Source organism: Micropterus dolomieu, linkage group LG01 (genome assembly GCF_021292245.1).
Source record: "Micropterus dolomieu isolate WLL.071019.BEF.003 ecotype Adirondacks linkage group LG01, ASM2129224v1, whole genome shotgun sequence".
Taxonomy (NCBI): Eukaryota; Metazoa; Chordata; class Actinopteri; order Centrarchiformes; family Centrarchidae; genus Micropterus; species Micropterus dolomieu.
In genome coordinates, this window is record NC_060150.1 from 19371991 (window position 1) to 19384101 (window position 12111).

At 41.0% G+C, this 12111-nt stretch overlaps 1 long non-coding RNA gene across 7 annotated transcripts; it reads left to right on the forward strand.

Moving 5' to 3' along the window:
• The first annotated feature begins 447 nt into the window (after window positions 1-447).
• On the forward strand, window positions 448-8848 carry LOC123977901. Of its 7 annotated transcripts, XR_006826798.1 has the most exons (7): window positions 458-571; window positions 3279-3321; window positions 4626-6808; window positions 7155-7393; window positions 7514-8212; window positions 8355-8458; window positions 8679-8848. It is a non-coding gene; the product is annotated as an uncharacterized LOC123977901 (long non-coding RNA). The 7 variants fall into 7 exon arrangements; XR_006826791.1 differs by adding an exon at window positions 1362-1475 and having other exon boundaries at window positions 448-571; window positions 7514-8848; XR_006826795.1 differs by adding an exon at window positions 1359-1475 and having other exon boundaries at window positions 7514-8848.
• Window positions 8849-12111: the final 3263 nt, after the last annotated feature.

Consider the following 12111-nt stretch of genomic DNA (forward strand, 5'->3'; position numbering starts at 1 on the left):
ACAGGTAATCAGCATATGGGTTCAGAATAGTAAAAATCAGTGTATGGGAAATACACATGGGGCCAACCTGGCCAACCCATCTGGGTAAGATATGGGCAAACACAGACAAAACATAGGTGGGTTGTGTGGGCTCAGAATGGGCAACATAAAGGTGGCCCATTTTGGTAAAGAATATAAGACTCTCAACCTTAATAAACTTTTAAAAAAGTAATAAAACTGTCAAACTGTTATGATATGTTTGTTAAAATCTTTTTTTATAATAATGTTATGTTCAAATCCTAATTCTGGTCAGTTTAAAAAATATTTTTTATTTATTTATTTAAAGTCATATTACTTTTTCCTGATTCTTTGTATACCATTATATTGAGTAATTGTGTGCACTGTTTGTGTATTTGAATGTTTTCTCAATAAAGATTGGGGACAAAAAAAAGAGTTTAGGAGAGGGACATGCGTATTGCGACATCTAGCAACCACACGCTTCGCCGTCTTTTTCGTCCTTTGTTCACCGAGAGCCGAGAGCAAGTGAGCAGCCAGCAGCAAGCAGCAAGCAATCAAACAAACCTCTACTGTGGTGAGTACATATGCGAGTTTGATTGTTTTTGATTAGTTATTTTAATAAACTGTCTTATGCATATGAAAGTATTAGGGGTTTTTTTATAAAGAAGCTACGACATTGGGAATGCTAACGTTAGCCAATTTGCTAATTTAAACATAGCTAACATTAGCTAGTACAAATCAGCATGACATACTGATACACTGATGTTCAGTCTTAACTGTTACCCGAAATCAAAGGCAGTATAAGTAGTTGAAGTTTAACCATAAAACATTTGTTGATCTTTTTTATATTTTTGTCCTTCAACCAATAATGTAAGTTTTTACAGTGAAGTTCAGCAGCTGCTCTGATGCCACTTTTTTGCTGCGCGCGTTTTTCTTTTCCGAGGATTATTCATACAGTCTATGGGATTAGTTAAATTAGATATTTGGTAATAATCTATCAAACAAGGTGTTTAATCAAGGACATAGCCAACGCTCATTTTTAGAACAGTTAACGTTACAGCACATGCGTGTTTAACGTTAGACAAAAGCAGCCTTTTGCAGCATTTAATGAGGCTCCTTTCAGAAAGTTACTGGGAACTGTAAAATTAACGTTATTTAACATTGTGCGACTGTGGTTCCCCCTGTTGTGCCATGTCGTTATAACGCTGTGTCCTACAACAATCCTGGCCTTATAGTTTACGGAAGTTAACTTTATAACATTACCCTTTTTACACCAAAATTTGCGCCTAACATTTATGTGCATTTTTTAAACGTGCGCAAACCAACTGAGAATAAGTGATTGACTTCTTTCCGATTGCCAGTAGCTTGGACGATTTGGCCTTTCAGTTTTTTTCAGACGTGTCACATTCGACGTCACGACCACAACGGGGGAAAAACACGCAGAAAGCAACATGGAGGCGAGGGATAACGTGACGTTGGTAACGTTAACTTTATCTGTCTATAGGGTTAGCCCAGAAACACGTAACGTTAGCCGCTGTTTTTCAGGTTAATAGCTCTGTGGTGAGCAGGTGATAGGTGTGTTAATGGTGTTTTTGTGCTCTGAAAGATGTCACAGCCGACAGACTGTTAGCCTAGCATACTACTGCATAAAGTTAAACATATTGATGAAAACCCATGAAAAAGTCGCGCCTGAAAGGGGGAGGAAAGTAGTGCTTACCCTTCAACCTCTAACGTTATATCCGCTGTGGAATTATGACCACCGCGACTAAAATTTCACACGATAATTAATAACAATGTCTTACTAAAAATGTTCACTGGCACACTGTGCGAGCACGGTAACATTCAACGTTTGGATAGCTTCCTCTCTCATTCTTCAATTGACATCTACGTGACAGGTGCTGTTATAAGAGCAGTTTAACTCGTTTTATCAGGAGGTGCATAGCGAGTGTTCGATTGTCTGAGTGGCAGAAAATGACTGAATGCGAGCAGAGGGAAATACTCTGGCAGTAAATGTATGGTGTCTGTAGCTGCATTCACTACCTAACTTGTCCATTGTTAAGAACATCAGTTACAAGCTTAGACTAATCTGGTGTAGCCTACAGCTCTGTCCTGTACTGGTAAATCCTAAAAGTTACATTGAAGTTTTCAGATGAGTCTAAAAGAGTGTTTGTTAGGAAAAGAGAGGATGATGGTGAGCATGGAGGAGCTGAGGTTGGTAAAGCACATTTGTGATGCAAATTAGTGCTTTTAAACTCATGGGGAGACTTTTCTTTTGGATTTTAATTAACAAATTAAATGCTTGGTAACTATACAAAAGGGAGGTTGTTCTCATGGTGCCTTTTTCTATAGATGAATGTCAAAAGCTGTCGGCTAAATTAAGACACAAAGCAAACATGAACAATTGTATCTATAATGATTATGAGGTCATATTAACAGGGAGAGGCTTTGTTGGTGATTCCCAAAACTGCTTGGGTGCTGTGCCATGAATCTAAAATCATTGTGGAGAGCATGAAACCTAACTAAATTACATTTCCCAAATCTAATTGTTGTAGTTCCTCCCCAGTAGACCTCTTTAGCAAATGTAGTTCTCTTTTGAGGGGGTTGTTTATTTGTTATCTGCTCTAGCTTTTCCAAATATTTGTTCACAGTTATGGTAAAAATAATGGCCCAAAATGATGTGAAACTGCATATTTGTCATTGGAAAATGTAAAATTTTCTTGGGAGGACCCCCAGACCCCCATCACCACCACCTAAAATGTGCATCTAAGGCTAACCTAAGCCTTTGGAAAAACACTGAAATTTTAAGATAATCTGATAGGCATCACTTGCTCATGGACACAAATGCACTGCCACTGAGACATGTATTGGGGTTTTATGTTCAGTCATACAGCATACACGTGATGTCCAACCGGATATTAACCTTGCATCACTCCTGATCGGAGCCGATGAATACCCATTCTGCTGCCAATTGAGTAATTTAACTTTTAACAGTAGATTAGTATGTATTTTGCTGCTAATACGTCTAACTTGAGTTAGATTTTGAATGCATGACTATAAATTGTATTGGAATAATTGTACCTAAAGGTATTGCCACTTTTGCTAGTAAAATGCCTGAATAGTAATTTCACCACTGCCCTACATAAAAATTGTTACATTTACTGTTAGTTTATTTATTATTTAGTTGTTGAGTGAACATAATCATACAGTATTTAAATGTGCCTCCTTTTAACTCTTCGTCACTGTTTCTAATTCTCCCTCCTACATTCTCTTGTCACACATAGATTTGTCCAGATCCTGTCACAGGAAAGTGTTCTGCTTGGCCATGTAAGTAATTAGAATTTAATATTTGCTATGTCTGACTATAGAGTTTTACCCAGGATATTGAAATCGGACCGACTTAACTCATTATTCCTAGGTGCAGTGTTTGATTGTCTGAGGGGTGGAACGAGTAGTACTTTCTGAGGGGTTCACTGGTACTTTAATGGGGGGGCAACAAATGCTCGCTGCCAATCAAAAAGCACTGTCCCAGAATACAACGCAATGATTGGACTGTTCAACATCACAGATTCACGCCGTGTGCTCTCTTTCAAAAATGGAGAAAAATGTTTTTCAATCAGTTTTAATTAATATTTGGCAGTGTTTCCCCTAGGATGGAGTTGTAGCAGCGGAGGTGAGGCAAAATTTTTGTCTGAATATAAAACCCCAAAACATGTCTCAGCAGCATTGCTCGTGTCCATGAGCATGCGATGCACCTTAGAATAGCTTAAAATTTCAGTGTTTTCCCAGTTTAATGTGAGCTTTAGATTAATGTTTTGGTGGTGGTCGTGGTAGTCATGGTAGTCAGTTACATAGAGCCATACTGTATAACGTTAAGCTTCCCTGCTCAGCTGCACAGTCTGAAGGTGAGGGGAGATGTTAGCGCAAACCGGCTTCACTTTTCCAGCAGGTGGAGAAACAACAGACAGACTTTTCTTGGTCTTGATAAGCTACCACACCGTAACCGACACATACATTTACTGCCAGAATATTTTCCTCTGCTCATGTTCACTGTCACTTTCTGCTACTCGCTACGCAACTCCCAATTCAGAGTTACGCTGCTGTTATAACAGCACCTGTCACGTGGAAGTTCTTTGAAGAACGAGGAAAGGAAGCGAGCCAAGCGATGAGTGCTGCCGTGCTCGCATACTGTGCGAGTGAAAACATTTGTAGCGCATAGTTTAATGATCGTGGGTATTGCTAGGTGGGTTTTGTTCAGGTGAAGTCCATGATGGCACATAGTCCCTCTACCCCCCTCTGCTCAGTTCCATTCATTGTTCGCGTGTGCATCTGTATGATCAGGTATTCAAGCGCTATGCATATTCAGTGCCAAATTACAGTTTATGGCCAAAGCTAGTTTCAATTACATAGAATAGGTGTTTGTTTAAGCTTACTTTCTGAAATAATATATATTTTATATTTAACATACATTTGCATTCACTGTTATTTTCCGAAAAAGTCGACAATATACAGTTTCATTTGGCCAACTGCTGCACATGTTTAGTGGTTTCTGTAACTAAACCCTTTACCACAACCATTTCATAAAATTTGGTGGGATTGACTATTTCTGTGGTCTCGTCTGTATATTTTAGTGAAATGAATTATCTTCATGGCAATTCACGGACGAGGAGGAAAAGAAAGTCAGAGTGCAGCAGCATTTAATGAACCTTTCCATGGAGGCTGTGGAACAGGCAGATCAAGCTGTGGACCAGGCTAAATATCGAGGAAGATGTGGAGAACAATGCTGATGAAGCTTTAACTCTGGATATTGACATTGATAATGAAGTTGATGACTTGAACATGGGTAGTGATGACCCAGATGAGGATTCTGGCTGTGATTTTTCTGAAGAGCAACCCCATTCTGATGCCAAGAGGAAACTCGCTGAATGGGCAGCTAAACGAAATGTGTCTCATTCAGTGCTGTCAGAGCTACTAGGTATACTTTTGGAGCTAGGTGTGGATGTACCTAAGGATCCCAGAGCACTCCTCAGTACATTGAAAGATTGTGAGGTCAAAGAGATTGGACAGGGACGCTACTACCATTTTGGACTTGCAAGTACAATCGTTTCAGAACTGAAAATGATGAATGTTCATGAACTGACAACAGATACATTGACTGTTCGTGTGAATGTTGATGGATTGCCTCTCTCTAGGAGCTCTAATATGCAGCTGTGGCCTATTTTAGGTCAAATAGTTGAACTACCAAAATCGAATGTGTTTATCATAGGTGTTTATGCAGGTCCCTATAAACCTGAATCAGTACACGACTACATGCATGATTTTATACCAGATTTAAAAGTCATTATTACAACTGGTGTAACTTTTAATGGCAAACTGTACAATGTACCACTTCTAGATGCCTTTATCTGTGACACTTCAGCAAGAGCTTTTTTAAAATGTGGCAAAGGTCATGGTGGCTACAGTTCTTGTGAATGGTGCACACAGTATGGCACTTATGTTGATGGTAGAGTTGTGTTTCCAGACATGGATTCTAGCCAAAGGACTAATTCTCAGTTTGAACAAATGTCTGATGAAGACCACCATCGCTCCAAATAACCTCTGCAGGGGCTAGGCATTGGGATGGTTTCTGATTTTCCTCTGGACTACATGCATTTAGTTAGCTTGGGCATTGTCCGTAAATTGATTGCTCTGTGGTTTAAGGGACCATTACATTGTCGGGTTCCATCTGCTGTTCTAACCACCATCTCTGATCACATGAAGCTGTGTAGACAAAACTTACCACGTAGCTTAGTTTTTATTATATATAGGACTAGTTTTGCTTTTATCAAAGATTGCCCTGTCAACAGTACAAAAACTTCGTGGTTTTGTCATCTGCTATGAGAATACTTTTATCTCCTCTGTGTAGACAGTACTGTGGTTATGCCAAAGTTGTTAAAATGCTTTGTTACCAACTTTGCTAAGATACATGGGACTAAATTTCTGGTTAACAATACACACAATCTTTTTCATTTAGCAGATGATGCAGAAAAGTATGGCCCTCTGGATTTGGTTTTTATGTTTTCCATTTGAGAATTATTTGGGACAGTTGAAAAAAATGGTGAGAAGACCACAGTATCCTGTGCAACAAATTGTCAGGCGTGTGTATGAAAGGCAGTTATTTCCTCGCATGTCTCAAGAAATGCCTGAAGGTGTTGAACTGAAGGAGCTCCGTGCATCTGGACCAATGCTGGCAGAGTTTTCCATGCATCAGTATGTTCAATACAAGATGTATAAACACAAATACAAAATAATCTCAACCTCCAGTGGTAGCAATTGTTTTGAACTTGAGAGCAGAGTTGCAGTTTTGCGGAACATCATGCATTCCATTGGAGGAACACGTGGTGTATGAACAGTTTCAGACGGGGGCATGGTTTTTCAACTACTCCATTGATTCGACATCTTTGGGAATCCGTTTGCTATCTAAACTGTCTGGTCAGCTTGCCAGTGCTCCAGTAACAGACTTCACAAAACCACTGTGTGACGATTGGGGACAGAATGGACCCAAATGCAACGCTGAGGGTTTCAAAAGAGGTTTTTTGAGGGAAAAGGCGAACGAGGAGGAACGGGAGGAAAGAAGAGGAATGGCAGACGTGGACGTGGGGGACCGAGGAGCTGGAGGAGCAGAAAGCGCTTAGGCAGGAGGTTCGAGGGAGGCTGGCGGTCGTGGAGGAGAGGATGTGGTGGCTGGCGGCCCGGCGGGGAGCTAAGGGGGGAACCGGAGGGCGAGAGGAGGAGGCTGGCAAGCAAGCCCGGCTGGCCGAGCAGGGAGGCAGAGGTGAGTGAACCTGGCGGGAGGAAACAGACAGAGTTAGCAGGTGACGAGGAGGTAAGACAAAAGGGAGATTTCATAAGATGCTAGAACGAAGCGGTGACACCAAGTCTGGAGCTGCGACGATCGAGCGAGGATGGAGTGGAAAGCCGGGGTAGAAGTACTGGTCGTGATGAGGTTGATGGCTGGCAGGTGCGGCGGCCGGGGATGGAGTTTAACGAGGAGCAGGTGTGGGTAGCCAGCCGGGCTCCGGAGCGGAGAGAGGGAGGGCACAGGAGAAACCAGAATGCGAGGGAGGAAAGGAGAAACAGGACACTATAATATGAATATGTTTGTGTCTTTGCCTACACAGCACATGACTTGGACACATGACAGGATGGCCTCATTCAGTGTGGTGGAGTTTGTGGATGAAGCTGACCCTGATGGCTGCAAAAAGGTGGACATCATACCATCAGTGGTTCAAGGGCACTGACAGGAAATTATGCTGGTGGCCACCAGGCTCATTGCTGAAAGTCACTAAGGCAGTGAAAGAGGACACACCACCAGCCAGTAACTGGATACTCTGTAATGTGCGTGTAATGGGAAATGCAGGTAATTAAAAATTTTCTCCTAAGAATAACTACTGCTTTATTTACTTTCCTTATACTGTATACAGGTTCCTGACCCTCTAACTTGCTTTTTGTGTCAATTCTTTGTTTCTCTCTACACCAGGGTTGTCAAATGGCTGGTGTAGCTGCAGGTTTTCATTCCAACCAAGCAGGATCACACCAGACTTAACTCATTAATTGAACTGATCAGTCTTCACACAGTTGAATAGTTGGATTAGGCGTGGCCTTGCTTGGTCATTATGTCATTTTGTTTTCCACCCACTTATGCAGATGCCAGGGCAAAGCTACATCAGGCTGAGTATTCATCCGACCTGACAGAAAGTAGGTGTTAGTGGGGGGAATGCAGGTGAAAGTGTATTTCCTCTAGAAATAATATGGAAGCAGTAGGAAAGGGGTGCCTTAACCTCTCTAGGGCAAGTGCAAAATTCCTCCAGAGTCAAGTGAGTGGCCAACTAGAATCAAGTGGACATTCTGATTCGGATGAGGAACTTCCACCCACTCCCCCACACCAACTCCTTGGGCCAGCAGCGAAGAAAATGACCTGCCGCGTCGTCAGCCCCACTGCCCAGCGAGTCTCCAGCCCCACTGCCCAGCGAGTCGCCAGCCCCACATGTGAAGCCATGTTCTATAAATTTTAGAAGACGTGAAGGAGACCCAACAGGTTCATGGTAAGATGATAAATACCCTGCTGAAGAAGCAAGATGGATCAGTGGTAGAGGTCCCTGAAGGAGTGGTCTTCCCTCTGAAAACCCAAGCTGACATTGAGGCTCTTGATGAGAAGCTGGGAGACCGTAGTCTCATTGTAAGTCTGAATCTATATATTAATTTAGACACTTGTATCTGAGGTGACTTGCACATAGGGCTACAAAGTAACATTTGATCACAAATACATGTATTGCGTTCAGTGCTTGAAATGGGCTAGTTTTCTGCCCTCTCCATATCAGGTTCTCTGGGCACTACGCAACGCTCAACTGTTCGCGTTCTTGCCTGCCTGCTAATCTTTGTCAGCGGAGACAAGAGCAAGGAGAAGCTCAGGAGACAGCCATAGGTGTCATTTACACTGGGGACGCTGGGGACAAATCAGAATATCTCCATCACTTTTTGAAAGCATTTGTTAAAAATTTTCTGAAATGTTAAATAACAAAATTTCTTTGAGGAAGGTTCATTTGCACAATAAAAAACAAAACATGCAATGCTATTTAAATATAGAAGAAACAAATGTGCATTGTCCAAAAAAAAAAAACTTGTACTAAAAAAAATTCCTCCAGAGTCAAGTGAGCGGCCAACTAGAATCAAGTGGACATTCTGATTCGGATGAGGAACTTCCACCCACTCCCCCACACCAACTCCTTGGGCCAGCAGCGAAGAAAATGACCTGCCGCATCGCCAGCCCCACTGCCCAGCGGGTCGCCAGCCCCACTGCCCAGCGGGTCGCCAGCCCCACTGCCCAGCGGGTCGCCAGCCCCACTGCCCAGCGGGTCGCCAGCCCCACATGTGAAGCCATGATGCAACTAGAAGAATGATGAAATACATTGTATCAAACGAGCTGGCAATGGAGTACAATATGTTTGGCCGTCATGGGAAAAAAAGTTCAAAGACTTGCGTCTTTTCAACGTTGTGTATGGTAAGTAAATTAATTTAGTGTAATTGAAGTTGTTAGTACTGTGAGTCATCTGTCAAGTTGTCCTGAAACTTGAATAATGGCCCACATTTGTGTGCTAGTGTAAAGCCCAAGAATGTTTTGCACCCTTATGAAAACACTTGAGATTCAACCAAACTGCAGGTATGAAACTGGTCTAAACTTTTTTTATTTCTATAGTATTCATTACTGTAGCTGTGAGTATTATGCGCTAGGGGTGGGAATCTCTGGGCACCTCACGATTCAATTACGATTCAGAGTGCTGCAATTCAATTATAAAACGCATCATTTTTTCTATACAGTATCCCTGAAGGTGCGCATTAAAATTCAAAAGAAAAATCTTTGCATCCTTAATTTACTTTATTAACCTCATCTCCCCGGTCCCTCATTTCATTAACAAACAGTTGTCAGACTCCTCTGAAAACTGAAAAATAATTGAGGATGTACAATATGTGTACAGGACAGAGCTGTATACCAGTTTAGTCTAAGCTTGTATCTAATGTTCTCAACACTTGACTAGTAGGTTAGTTAGTAATGACATGCAGCTGATAATTAATAGTACTTCCTTACTAATTTAGCTAACGTTACATAAATAAATATTTTTAGTGCATTTCACGGGACCCAAGGACGCTTAACACATAGTTACAGAACAACAAAAAGTCATTCAGGATTGAATGCCTGGGTAAAGAGCTGGGGTAGATTTTTGAAAGTGTCTGGACAGAGAGCATTTCGGATCTCTGTGGGGATGAGTTCAGGAGGGTGGGAGCTGTGACGCTGTAGGCTCTGTCCCCCTAAAGTCCGGAGTCTGGTGTGGGGGACAGAGGACAGGCCCTTGTACAGGGGAGATGTTGTCTAGCGCTAACAGCCTTTACTTTTCCAGCAGTGGAAAGACTTTTATTAACGGACACACAGTGACCTACGCTGCACGTTTACTACCAGACTGAAACTTACTGCTAATATTTTCCTTTCACTGTCACGGTCTGCCACTTGCTCCCTCTCACTCGCCCTCACACTCAGGATACGCAGAGAGCTGCTGAGCGTCGAGTGTCACCATGCTCACAGCGTGCGAGTTAAAATCATTACTTGCGCATTGATATTAATGATTGACATTTTAGCAGGATGGTTATTCATTCCGCAGCGGTGGTGTGTCAAACACACTGTTGTGTGCACTCCACAGACTGTCCGGACGCTGCACTTCCGCAAGTTCCGCCTTTTTCGTTCCGTCAACATTACATTTTCAATTAACATTTAATAATCGATTTTTAGAGATTTGTTAGTCGATTCATAATCTTCCACATCGATGCATCTAATAATCGATTATTTCCTCCACCCCTATTATGTGCACAAGTCTAACCATTGTGCCACAACTGGTGCTGTAGCTAGTAATATATTAGTAATATGTGTTGCTGATTTGGGCTATACTGGTTTATATTATGTTCATCCTCAGAGAAGGTTGTTAGGCCAAATGTTTATTCTGAGACTATAGTTTTGTATTCACTGATCAACTGATGCACTATTGTTATTAGAGCCTGACCAATATGGGTTTATGGGGGCAGACTTATAAATCAATATTTTGATTTTGAAAATGATTTAGATAGTAGACCCCTTTCCTGTATAAACTACCCTACAGAATTCCTGAATGCATCGTTAAAAAAGCTTACGATTACAGTCTCAACAACTAAACATGTAAACAATTCCACATCTAATTTCTTGCTGCTAGGTGCATCTTTTTCAGCCTTCTGTAAACAGAGAGTGAGAGAATAAGCATGGGTATTTTTCCTTACACATAATCTGCCGTAATAATTACTTTCAATGTAGCATATTGACATCGAGTTTCTCTTTATAAGCACTCTTTAATTCAATCCAAAGCTATGGGAAAAAAGTTCTCAACCACCAGCTGGTTCTAAAACGGGAGAGGGCAATGGTTAACAAGTGATGAATGTTTTCGAGAGAGAAGTGATAGGGGCTACTTTTATTATTATTTAAGTCATGTATTTTTACGTGATAAATGACCAACTCATCGTCATTACGTATACTCCGTTGTTTGTTCTGCATGCTTTCTGGTGGACTCAGGTCAGATGATTATTTAGTTTTTTGGTGCTGCAGTTTTGTTAGAAGGGGAGTTGCAGAGCGCCCTCTGGTGGGAAAACTATGCAACACTCACAACATTCGTGAAGGATCTGTCTTTCCATCTATGTTTTAATCATCTTTAATCGGCTGTTATAAACACCAATACGGATTTAAATGTAATTAGCTCATATTGGCCGACAATATCAGTAGCTCTACTAGTTATCTAGTATATGCTGGTCGCATATTGTTTAGACTTAAATTCGTTTTTTTTTTTTAAAATGCAGCTTCAAAATGTTACTGCTGCTTTTATATGTAAAAAGCTTGTGCAAAGCACTACCAACTACTGTTATGGTATAAACCTGACATAATATGATGGGTAGTTAAATAAAAGTGAAATTTTAAGTGTCATTGTGTGCTCTAATACTTTCTGCCATGGTCATTTTAAGCTTGCTTTTTATATTTACGATTTGCCTGATGATGGATAATAAGTCTAACCTTGTGGGGGGAAAACGCTGTGTCATAGCATAGTAGTATGTGTAGTAGACCTAAATTTATTAGTTATGCATTTTAATAAATTTATGAGAATTGATACCCAATTATGAATTTTTAAGATTCATAAAATCATTTTATTTAATTCCTCGTTAAGGGCACCACCGGAGTTGTTATAATCCTAGAGTCTCCGGACCTCTAGGTAGTTTTGAATAATTATACAATTATTACTAGTGATCAGTTAGTTAATAATCGCTCAATTATCTTAAATCAGTCAGTCAGTCTCATATCTAAAGGGTCAATTCTCTTGGCAGGAACTATAAATAGGCAACACACACAGCTCTTGATTATATTATAGTGAATTTATTCTCTAATGTGATAAGAAGATGGTTGGATACAGGGAACAAACATTTGCTGAACAATGAGCCTGGAGGTTCGATTGTGGGAAGCATTTGACTCATACGGCATAGAAGAGCTAACTAAAGTAAACTAATGCTATAATT